The sequence below is a fragment of the Cryptomeria japonica genome, chromosome 10 (genome assembly GCF_030272615.1).
Source record: "Cryptomeria japonica chromosome 10, Sugi_1.0, whole genome shotgun sequence".
In the NCBI taxonomy this organism is placed as follows: domain Eukaryota; kingdom Viridiplantae; phylum Streptophyta; class Pinopsida; order Cupressales; family Cupressaceae; genus Cryptomeria; species Cryptomeria japonica.
Window position 1 is genome coordinate 243,073,648 of NC_081414.1, and position 13,344 is coordinate 243,086,991.

The window sequence follows — 13,344 nt, forward strand, 5'->3', positions numbered from 1 at the left end:
TAGTGCCATTGTTCACGCTCTAGCACCTTTGAAAGTTGGTAATTTAGCACTATTGTTCACAATAATAGCACTATTGTCTTCCAATTGGTGCTATCATCATTCTTATAGCGCTATTGATCATTAAATAGCACTTTTGCACCATCTGTTTGACATAATTTATTCTATTTGACAAAGTCTTTTTAGTGCGGTTGTCATTCTTGTAGCGCAATTGTAGTTAGAATATCGCTTTCATCATTAATTTAGTGCTTTCGTGTTAAATAGTGCTTCTGTTTTCACACAGAGTAGCGCTATTGTAACAGAGAGTTGTAAAAAAAAATTGTAACCGAAAAATTAAAAAAATCTAGGCTTGTAGAAGCCCATCAAAAATTATGATTTTACTAACTGTTTACTTTTTTGTGCAGGTTTTTGGACTAACCCCCTTTGCAAGATTTTTCAAAAGTTAGATTAGGAAGTAAGTTTTTTTTTTTTTGCTAAACTTTGTCTTTAAAGTTAGGTTTAAAATAAATTCGCTTTCTATTATAGCTTAAAGGAATTTACTTCACATTTTATTTTGGGTCCTTAAAATGAATCACGTCTTTTTAATTTGGGCTTAAAAAGAACCTCACTTGTCAAGATAAAAAGAACCATAAACTCAAAACCAACAAATTAGTTTTTTGCAAGTTAGGATTCATTTTATTTTGGGTTTTAAAACAAGACAAAACAACTTTTATTTCTTGCATCAAACTAAAATTCACAATCAACACTTCATTTGGGCAAGTTTAAAAAGAACAAACCATTTGTCCCTTCAAGTTCCAAAATCGATTTACTTCAAGCAAAACGTGTTTCAAATTCAGTTGACCAAGATTTCAAGTTCCTAAATTACATAACATTTTTCCATTGAAGTTTAAAAGAACACCATTTTTGTTGGAGCAACATCTCCAAATAGTTAGATCACATTGTTATAAACTTGGTTAAAAATAACAAGTGTTTTTGGTGATTGGCACACTTGTGCAAAGTTTCTCGAGTGGTCCTACTTTTAACACACACTATCCTCTCCCTTGGCTTTCGTGGTCCTAGGTGCAAGAGAAAAATGTTAGTAACACTCAAAATTTTACCTTTTTAAGAGAGGCTTGCCAAGAGACACATCACTCTTGGGAACAACCTCGCGTGGTAAATCCTTTGAGCTGCTATAGAAATTAGGTGTGAGTGAAAGTTGTAGCCTTGGGTATAGTTGTTCCTACACTGTAACTTGCTGAAAGGACATATGGACCCCACCATAAGTTACAAGGCTCTTAAGTGAGTCACTACAGAATGAACTTATGTCCAAAAATATCGAACATTACTAGACACCTTTTTATATAGAAACCCACCCATTCTATTGATTGAGGATATTTGTGAGAAGTTCAGTGCAAGAGCATAGATGGTTTTTCTCCCAAGATACTCACCATTCATATTTCTTTGAGTAGAAACAGGGCTTTTTGAAAGGCTACTTGTAGCTTGATAAAAGTGGTGACTCCCCCATCATAGGGATCATCTATCTGTTATGCTGACACAAGACTTAGTATATCACATCCTTACCTGCTACGGTGGGATTCATAAGGTATGTAGTACCAAAGTTGAAGAAATATCAAGATGTGGGCTGAAATTATCGCAACTGGCAATTTGACCTTAGGGATAAAGTGTGTTTGAAGTGTCTTTGTTTTGTATCAGACCAGTGATAAATTGAGCCAACTTCAGGCTTTTTGGAAAAACATAAAAAAAACATTTGAAAAGGGGTCGAAAAGTTCAAAGATTCGGTTGATTTAGACCCACACCTATTTGTGCCTTTTAAGGCAACATTATTGTGCTTCTGTGCTTGCTTTGTTTTCTTGTCAAAGAAATTCAAAACCAATCCAAACCAAGTATTCATCCAGCACAAATTTCCATCAAACATTTGACAAATAAAAACATCAAACAAAGTGCAAACAAGATATCAAATTATATGACCATCCTTCAAATCTTGAGAAAGAGGAATCGCCATCAACATGTCAATTTGAAAAGAAGACCATTGAGTTCAAAGGCTTTTATCAAAAGAAGGAAATTTTTCTATCTCAATAGACAAATTTTTATCTCACACAGAACCTTCTTGCATCATATGCGTCTATATCTTTAAGGGAAATCCAACGAGTTTGATAAAGAGCCTTTGAAAAATAAACATTTTACTCAGTATAGAGCTTTGAGCTATCACAAAAACCAAGGAGGCAAAATCAACCCTTCTTTCTTTCCACACATCTACATTACATATAACATAGCTCGAGAAGAACCACCAACCCCCGAGAGAGAAGAGGAAGAATTTGACCCATTTGTAACACAAAGTTTTTATTGAGGTTCACATTCTATCCACTCTCACATTCATACATCATCTATCCATTTAGCGCTTGAAACATAAAAAGGTCTTTTCCTAAAGTTCTTTTTAGATATTGCTTAAATCAAAACAACACATCACATTTTAGAGTGTTTCTACATCTAGGATAAAACATCCTAAGAGGCATTTCTACACAGGTTAAAACTAGTCTATGAGTGCATCCTCTCATTACTAGGTAACTTGGTTTGTAACACATCTCAAACCTTGCTATACCTTATCATATCAACATTGTTAACAACACAAAGAGCAATTCATAAAATAACTTTGGTAACATCCAACCTTCAATGTTAGAGATCCATCTTCTAAAAACACTTCACAAAACATTTATCTCTCATTTCATCACTAACTCATAGTCACTTTCACCAAACTTCAAAAACAACTTTTACACAAAATGGCTCACACCAGATAAAAAACTAGACAACTAGAGATTGAAGAAGAAGAAGAGGACGAAAATCTTAATGACTTTCAAGACCATTAGAGGAGGTCCAAATGATGAAGATCCTAGTACCTTAACTCTTGAAGCAATAGAAAGAGCACAACACAACCCTAGGTTCAATCGAGTTTTCGATGAAATCCTTAAAAACAACGCAGATGCTCATTTTTTGAGACTTGCTCAAGAGGGAGCTAAACTACCCTCTGATTTTGATACCACACAAATACAGAAAACAACAGAACACCATAGCCATAACGAGGGTGGAAGATCAAGATAACTTCATATATGACCTTAATCAAGGAAACCCCCACCTCCTCCTCCTAACGAAATAGACATGTTGAGGCAACAAGTCGAGAATCTCAATAGATGGACAAGATTAGTTCTATGTCTAGATTGTATTGAACAAATAAGAATCTACTTTAGCATTTTAGATGTGAAGTTGCAGATAGATTTTTATTACCGTTATTTTGTGAAAGTGATAGAAAATTTCTTAACCGAGTGGACTTAACAGTCTTATTTGTAAAACCCTCTAGCAAGGTGACATTCTGATTGAGTGTTTGAAATCCTTTAACAAGGTCACTTCTAACAAGGTGAAGATCCTAATAGATCTAAGGGAAATCCCTTAACCGGGTCACATCTAGCAATGTGTTTGTAATCTTTAATAGGATTTGCTTTTAACCGAGCATACTCTAGAAGAGTATATTTCTTAGTGGCTCCAAAATCCCACAGTGGTTTTTCCCTATTTGGGTTTCCACGTTAAATCTAGTGTTATGAGGTTTATGATGTTTATATGCTTTTGAGTTTGCATGTTTAAGAGTTTTTGTTATATTACTGAAGTATATGTTACAAAGGTTGAATCTGATGTTTTTATTGAGGATTAAGTTTGTATGATTCACCCCCCCTCTCATATTGTTGGCTATTGGATCTGTACTTACATTAAGTATCTGAACTATCAATTATATGTTGTCATTGATGTCAATATGCTAAAATATGAACCGATATATTGTAGTAAGCAAACCAGCAAGAGAACCGGTATGATGTTGTGCACCGGTATATGTGAAAAAATGAAATGGTATGTTTGTTCAAGGTAAACTGGTATGTTGGAATGAGAACCGGTTTATGGGAAGTTTTGTATCGGGGTTTCATTTGGCATGACTGCCGGTTGGTAGTCTCAGCTTCAGGGTTTCCGGTTGATGCATTCCAAGATTGTGCGATTCAACCGATGACATCTTGTGTTGAGTTAGCATTGTAATGAAGATGAGTTAAGTGTTGCCACATCAGCCTTGTGCGCGTGAAGGATTTCCTTGAGGATCTTGCATGGAGATTTCTCTTATCTACCTCAGGAATGTACGAAGTCTCTATAAATGGTGGAGAGCGTGTGATGGGTTATCAACTTCCTAAAGTGGCAAAGAATGAATGTTGGAGAACGTCTTGAGATCTGTTCAATTTTGTTGTATTTAATGCAGTGTGATTAACGGTTTGGGTTGAACTGACTGAATTGTTAAACCTTAATGTTTAGGGTTTAGGGTTTATGCTATTGACCTATCTGTTTCCTATAAGGTCGATGATGTTTTTCATTTTTTAGTTGTTGGCAAATGTTATGTGTGTATCCTAGTGAGTGATACTTGATTCTTGCCAGACCGGAGAAGTGTGTTGATACCTGTAGAGTGTGATTAAAGAAGAAAATGAGGTAAAGTGGATCTACCTTGGCATTGAGCGTTGTTATCAGATCAGTGTATTACCTGTTGACTTCTAACCATTTTTAGCAGTTGGAAAATCCCTTGACCGGGTAGTTTTAATAGGCTTTTGTGTAAATCCTTTAATAGGGTGACTCAATTCAATGAGCTCTTCAAATCCTCTTGTGAGGTAATTAACAGGGTTCTAACCTTTAACCAAGTATTTAGCCATCCCTTAACCGGGTGATCCCTAGCAGGATCGGTTCCTAGCAGAACCTATTGTAAAATTCCTTAACCAGACAAGGCTCCTAATAGAGAGGACTTCAAAAGAGTTCAAAGAACAATTTGTGGGTATTCATCCCCACCGTGGTTTTTCCTAGTTCGTTTTCCACTTGAAAAATCAGTGTGTCATGTGTGATGCTTTAATATTTTTTGTCAAGTGGTAATGCATGTTGAAACAATAGTCTTTACATTTCTGATGTATTACCTATTTATGCATATGAGTGAAGTGAAAAGAGATGTTAGGTGTGGTGAAGATCTAAGTGATAACTGGTTTATGCTTGTCACAGTCATTCTTGGTTTAAACGGTATTACTCTGTTTTGGATCGGTGTTACTGTTTACCAGTTAAGTGCAGTCTTTGCAGTCAAACTGGTTTAGGGAAAGTTTTTATTTGTACTGATTCACCCCCCCTCTCAGTACCAGTTTGGTATTAACTGGTTCATCATTATTCATCAATTGGTATCAGGGCATCTTCCAAGTCCTCTGTGTTGTAAGCTTAACCGCTTGGGGAAAAGATCCTACTCTAATGATGAAGAGGGAAGGTCCAAATTTCAATAGAGATAAATTTAATATATGGAATGATAGAATGAAGATATACATCAGAAGCATGGGTGCTCAACACTGGAACTATGTTGAGAATGCTTATGTTATTCCTACCGGGACTCTCACCGATGATCAAAGAAGAGAGATTCGGGAGAATGGGCAAGTCATGGAAGCCCTAATTAGTAGTCTATCTGACATTGAGTTTATTGATGTTTAGGATAAAGAAAATCTCAAAGAAGTATGGGATGTTCTGGAGAATATCTATGATGGTGATGAGCATGTGAAACAAGATAAGGAAGATAGCCTTAGGGGAAAGTTTGAAGACATGCAGATGGTTGAAGGAGAGACCATTCAACAATATAGAATAAGTTTCAAAACTATTGTTGGAGACATCAAGAGTGCAGGTGGTAAAATAGATGATTCCACTATTCTTAGCAAAGTCTTGAGATCCTTATTACCAATCTATGCAATAAGGGTTGTTGCTATTTATTGGCATTATGTGAAAACCGGTATGAAGACGTAATGATATTGTATGTTGTCATTGATGTCAATATGCGATATGAAGAGAGAACCGACATATGTGAGAACCGGTATATATGGCAAAGTAAAGCGGTATATTTGTTCAAGGTGAACCGACATGTCAAGGTGAACCAGCATGTAGTCCTGGGAACTGGCACATGGAAGCATTGTATGACTACCGGTTGGTAGGTAGTTTCCACTTCAGGATTTCTGGTTGGAGTATCTCAAGCCTATGTGACTCAATCGGTGATCTTTGTGTGATGAGTTAGTAGTATAACAAAGAATAGATCATGTTGCCATGTCAACCTTGTGCACGTGAAGGATCTTGCATGAAGAAGACTATCCCTATCTACCTCGGGAATGTGTGAAGTTTGTAAACTCTGAAAATGCGTGATGGATTATCAGCCACCATGAAATTAGTGGATAATGAATGATGGAGAATGTCTTGAGATTTATTCAAGATTTGTTGCATTTAATGCAGTATGTTCAACGGTCAGGATTGAACCATTTAAATTTCTTAACCTAATAGGTTTAGGGTTTAAGGTTTATGCTACTGACCTGTCTATTTCCTATAAGGTCGATGTTGTGTTTCTTTCTAAAGTTGTTGGCAAAAGTTGTGTGTGTGTATCCAAGAGAAAGGATACGTGTTTCTTTCTAGACCAAAGGAGAGAAGTGATACCTGCAAGAGTGTAAGTGCAGAAGGTGAAGAGGAGCTTAAACGGATCTGCATTGGCATTGAGTGCTATCATCAGATCATTGTTATACCTGTTGATCTTTAACCACTTCAATAGTAGTGAAATCCCTTAACAGGGTAGCCTTAACCGGCTTGCTGTAAATCCTCTAACAGGGTAACTCAAAGCTACTGAGTTAGTGAAATCCTTTAGCTATTGAGTTCTTGAAATCCTCTAACAAGGTAACCTTTAACAAGGTTTAACCCTTAACCGGGTATTCTAGCCATCCCTTAACTGGGTGATCCCTAACAGGATTGGTTCCTAGCAGAACCTATTGTAATGTCTCTAACCAGACAAGGCTCCTAATAGAGCGGACTTCCAAAGAGTTCATAAACAAGCTTGTGGGTATTCATTCCCACCGTGGTTTTTCCTAGTTGGGTCTCCACGTGAAAAATATGTGTGTCATGTGTGATGCTCTTATCTTGTGATACTTTGTTGTTGTCTGTCAAGCATGTGATGGTTCTGTGTTTTATGCCTGTCAATAAAACATGTTGAACTAGATGATTATTATGTTTTGATGATAGATTACCCATTCATGCATAAGGTTGAAATGGTAGTGTAGTTTTTGAGTTGAGTGGAAAGTTAAGCGATTAACCGGTTAATGCTTGTCTTAGTCACTCTTGGCTTTACCGGTTGCACTCTGTTTCAAACTGGTATCACTGTTTACCAGTCATTTGAAGTGTCTGTTGTCAAATTGGTTTAAGACTATGTTTTTGTCTGTACTAATTCACCCTCCCCCTCTCAGTACCGGTTTGGTACTATTCGTTCATCATTGAGTTATCACTATTCAGGAGTTGAGGTCTATAGACAAGACAAAGGTATCCCTAGACTCCATCATTACAAAGTTGACCGCATATGAGCTAAATAATTATGATTGTAGTATTCAAAAGACTGAATCAGCCTTTAGAGCATCTGTTGTACCATCTAGAAATGGAAAAGAAGCAAGTACTAGTTGTGAACTAGGACAAAGTAGAGAAATGGATGATGAGGAGATCCTAATGGAATTTTAAGCTCTTCTTGCCAAGAGACTTCCTAAGGGAATTGGTAAATACAAAGGTAAGCTTCCTTTGAAATGCTTCTCTTGTAATAGGATAGGACACATTGATGTAAACTGTCCTAATGGTGATAATAAGGACAAACTGAAGAATTTCAAGAAGTTCAAAGGAGGAAACAAGAGAAAATGTTTTATAGCAATTGATGAAGGTGTTATTGATGAAGAATCAGAAGATAAAGAAAAAGAAGACATTGTGTTTGTAGTAGTTAGGGAAAATGTGTCAAACAAGAAAGCTCTTGTCTCCCACTTTGATAATTCCAATGAGTGGATTATTGATAATGGTTGTTCTCACCACATGACTAGTGATCGGAGCAAGTTTTTGTCTCTAGAAGAGTATGATGGTGGTGTGGTCCGATTTGGCAATGATGGACGATTTATGGTAAAAGGTAGAGGGTCCATCTCTCTGAATGGAAAAAGCAGTGCTAATAATGTGTACTAGGTAGAAGGTCTCAGACACAACCTTTTGAGTGTTTCCCAGCTGAATGATAATGGACTCACTCTGGAATTCAGAGATGGAGTATGCAAAATAAAAGGAAAGAGTGGTGAACTGATGGCCATGGGTATGCAGACCAGAGGTAACTGATTTTAGCTGAATGCAAATATCAGTACATGTCTAATGGCTAAGTTTGATGATAGGTGGATATGGCATAGGAGACTCTGCCATGTAAAATTTGATAACATTGTGAAGGCTAGTAAGATCAAGGTAGTTAGAGGATTCCTTATGCTGTGCAAACCAGAGAATCCTTTATGTAGAGAGCGTCAATTGGGGAAAATGTCTTCCTCAACCTTCAAAGGTAAATCTTTCACTGCAGACAATTTACTTGATCTTGTGCATACTGATTTGTGTGGTCCTATGAAAACTAGGAGTGTGTAGGGGGGTAGGTATTTTATGATTCTTACTAATGATTTCTCAAGAATGATGTGGGTCACATTCTTGAAAGACAAGTCTGAAGCTTTTGGAAAATTCAAAGCCTTCAGAGCACTGGTTGAAAAAGAAAGCGGTAAGATGATTAAGTGTGTAAGAACTGATCAAGGAGGAGAATTTACTTCCAGTGAATTCAACAAGTACTATGAAGAGAATGACATCAAGAGGAAACTATCTACCCCCTGGACTTCATAGCGTAATGGCCTAGTAGAGAGGAACAACCAGACTATAGTTGAAGTAGCTAGAACTATGTTGATCCAAGGGAAGATTGCTCACACTTTTTGGAGAGAAGCGGTGAGCACTGCAGTCTACACAATGAACCGGGTACTCATCAAGAAAGGTAAGGATAAAACACCTTATGAGTATTGGACTGGTAAGACTCCAATAGTAAGCTACTTCAGAGTGTTTAGTAGCAAATGTGATATCAAGAGGAGTGAACATTAGAGCAAGTTTGATGCAAAATGTGATGATGGAATATTCCTAGGGTATTCCACAAAGAGAAAATATCTCAAATGTTTCAACAATAGGACTCAGAGAATTATTGAAAGTATCAATGTTAGAGTTGATAAAACCTCTGAGAAACCTAAGGAAAACGGTATTGAGCAAGTGGTAGATGAACCAGTAGTAACCTTCTGGGAACTGGTTACAAAACAACCTAGTACCAGTAACAGTGCTTCTACACCTATAGATGTTGATACTGATGAAGATGAGGATGAAGAAGAGAAGCAAGAGGAAACAACTAAAATCATTCCTAGGTATGTAAAGTTGAATCATGATCCAAAGCAGATCATAGGAGACAAGGATGCAGGAATTCTTACAAGAAGAAAGGTCGGAGAAAATTATTGCATGATCTCTGAATTTGAACCTAAAGCATTTAAAGAGGCACATAAAGATGAAGACTAGATCAAGGCAATGGAAGAGGAACTTGAATAGATAGAAAATAATGGTACATGGTCTTTGGTACCCAGACCTGAGCATAAAAATGTCATAGGCACCAAATGGGTTTTTAGAAATAAGCTAAATGAAGATGGTACAGTGGTAAGAAACAAAGCCAGATTGGTGTGTAAAGGATATGCCCAAGAAGAAGGAGAAGACTATGGAGAAACCTTTGCTCCAATAGCTAGATTGGAAGGAGTTCATATGCTTCTTGCATATGCAACTTTCAAGGGATTCAAAGTATATCAAATGGATGTAAAATCTGCATTCCTGAATGGAATACTTGAAGAGGAGGTGTATATAGAGCAACCAGATGGGGTTGCCCTATCAGAAGATAGTGACATGGTGTGTAGGCTACATAAAGCCCTGTATGGATTGAAGCAGGCACCTAGTGATAACTCAATGATGAATGGTGAGTACCAAATCGGTACTAAGAGGGGGGGTGAATCAGTACAAGCACAAAAACTTTTCCCTAATCGGTTTGACTGCAAACAGTGAACTTGACTGGCAATCACTAACACCGGACATAACCAGTTTACTACCGGTTAAACACAATGCTATTGGGAAAGACATAAACTAGCAACACTTAGCTTTACATACAACCTACTCTCTCATTTCCACTTTATCCTTATGCATAAACAGATAATCTATCATCAAATACAATAATTTACTAGCATAACATGATTCACCGCTTGATAGAAAATAACAAACCATCACATGAAAGATGCATCACACATGACACACATTTTTTTCATGTGGAAACCCAAATGGGAAAAACCACGGTGGGGATGAATACCCATAGGCTATTTTTGAACTCTTTAGAAGTCTGCACAAACCTTTAGATTACCTCTAGATTACCTCTTGAAGGGGCAACACCCCTAACTCACCTCTTAGATAGGTAAAAGTAGCCTTCGGTAGAGGCTTGGTGAATATGTCTGCTAACTGTTCTTTAATGAAAACATGTTCCAATGCCACCTCTTTTTTTTAAACCTTTTACCTCAAGAAATGATACTTGAGTTAAAAGTGCTTGGTTCTAGCATGTAAAACTAGATTCTTGGAAATGTTAATTGCACTTGTATTGTCACATAATATACTTACCGGTTCAGATACAGGAACTTTGAATCCATTCTATACATGCTTCATCCAAATAGTCTGGGTGCAGTTCATAAAAGCTACAACATACTCTGCTTCTATTGTAGACTGAGAGATACAACTCTGCTTTTTACTGATCCATGAGACCAGTCTACCACTGAGAAAGAATGCACCACCGGTTGTGCTCTTTTGGTCATCTACATTACCAGCCCAATCAGCATTTGTGAACACTTTTAGGTTGAACTCATTATTGTATGGATACCATAACCCATAGTCAATAGTGCCCTTCAGATATCTAAGAATCCGCTTGACTGCTACCAGGTGGGATTCTCTTGGGCTTTGTTGAAACCGAGCGGTAATACCCACTGCATGTGCAATGTCCGGTTTGCTATGCACTACATAATGTAACTTACCAATCATTGATCGGTATTCCTTCTCATTTACCAGTGCCGAGTCATCTTCTTTTGATAGTTTACAACCGATCACCATTGGTGTACCAACCGGTTTACTGTCTTCCATGCCAAAGGTCTTCAACACCTCTTTGACATACTTGGACTGAGTAATAAATATTCCATCTTTTATTTGTTGAATCTACAGTCCAATGAAGAACTTAATCTCCCCTATGAGTGACATCTCAAATTCCTTCTTTATCTCATCTACAAAATCATGACTCATCTTGTCATCTCCTCCAAAGATGATGTCATCAATAAATACTTCACAAATCAGAATCTGATCTCCTTTTGATTTCAAGTAGATATTGCTATCTTCACTTGTTCTTTCAAATCCAATCTTCACAAGATGGGAGTGCAAGCATTCATACCATGCTCTAGGTGCCTGCTTTAGTCCATACAAGGCTTTATGTAGCCTACACACCATGTCACTATCTTCTGATAGGGAAAACCCATCTGGTTTCTCTATATACACCTCCTCTTCAAGTATTCCATTTAGGAATGCAAATTTTACATCCATTTGGTATACCTTGAATCCTTTAAAAGATGCATATGCAAGAAGCATACGAACTCCTTCCAATCTGGCTACTGGAGAAAAGGTTTCTCCATAGTCTTCTTCTTCTTGAGCATACCCCTTACACACCAGTTTGGCTTTGTTTCTTATCACTGTCCCATCTTCATTCAGCTTATTTCTGAAAACTCATTTGGTACCAATGACATGTTTATGCTTCGGTCTGGGTACCAAGGACCATGTACCATTCTTTTCTATCTAATCAAGTTCCTCTTCCATTGCCTTGATCCAATCTTCATCTTTATGTGCCTCTTTGAATGATTTAGGCTCAAATTCAGAGATCATACATGAGTTTTCTCTGACCTTTCTTCTTGTAAGGATTCCTGCATCCTTGTCTCCTATGATTTTCTTTGGATCATTATTGAGTTTGACATACCTAGGTATATTCCTAACAAATTCCTCTTGCTTTTCTTCTTCATCCTCATCTTCATCCGCATCAGCATCCACCGGTGTAGGAGCACAATTACTGGTACTAGGCCGATTTGCAACCGGTTCCCAGAAGGTTACTACCGATTCATCTCTTGCATGCTCTCTATCGATTTCCTCTGATTTTTCAAAGTTTTCATCAACCCTAACATTGATGCATTCAAAATTTCTCCAAGTCCTATTGTTGAAACATTTGAGAGCTTATCTCTTAGTGGAATACCCTAGGAATATTCCATCATCACATTTAGCATCAAACTTGCTCTGATGTTCACTCCTCTTGATATAACATTTACTACCAAACACTCTAAAGTAGCTTACCACTGGTGTCTTACCGGTCTAATACTCATAAGGAGTCTTATCCTTACCTTTCTTGATGAGTACCCATTTCATTGTGTAGACTGTAGTGATCAACACTTCTCTCCAAAAGATGTGAGCAACTTTTCCTTGGATCAACATAGTTCTAGCCACTTCAACCATAGTCCGGTTGTTCCTCTCTGCTAAGCCATTCTGCTATGGAGTCTGGGGGGTAGATAGTTGCCTCTTGATGCCATTATCTTCTCAATATTTGTTGAATTCACTAGAAGTGAATTCCCCTCCTTGATCAGTTCTAAGGCATTTTATTCTTCTACCGCTTTCCTTTTCTACCAGTGCTCTGAAGGCTTTGAACTTTCCAAAAGCTTCAGATTTGTCCTTCAAGAATGTGACCCACATCATTCTTGAGCAATCATCTGTTAGAATCATAAAATGCCTATCTCCCTGCACACTCCTAATTTTCATAGGACCACACAAATCAGTATGCACAAGATCAAGTAAATTGTTAGCAGTGAAAGATTTACATGTGAAGGTTGAGGAAGATATTTTCCCTAGTTGACACTCTTAGCACAAAGGATTTTCCAATTTGCTCAGCACAGGTAATCCTCTAACTGCCTTGGTCTTACTGGCCTTCATAATGTTATCAAAGTTTACATGGCAGAGTCTCCTATACCATATCCAACTATCATCAAACTTAGCCATAAGACATGTACTTATATTTGCATTCAGTTGAAATAAGTTACCTTTGGTCTACATATCAGTGACCATCAATTCACCGTTCTTTCCTTTGATTTCACACACTCCATTTTTTAATTCCAGAGTGAGTCCACTATCATTCAGCTGGGAAACACTCAATAAATTATGTCTGAGACCTTCCACCCAATACACATTGTCAGCACTTCTCTTTCCATTTAGAGAGATGGACCCTTTGCCTTTGACCATACATGGTGCATCATTACCAAAGAGAAGCACACCACCATCATACTCTTCTAGAGATATAAACTTGCTCTGGTC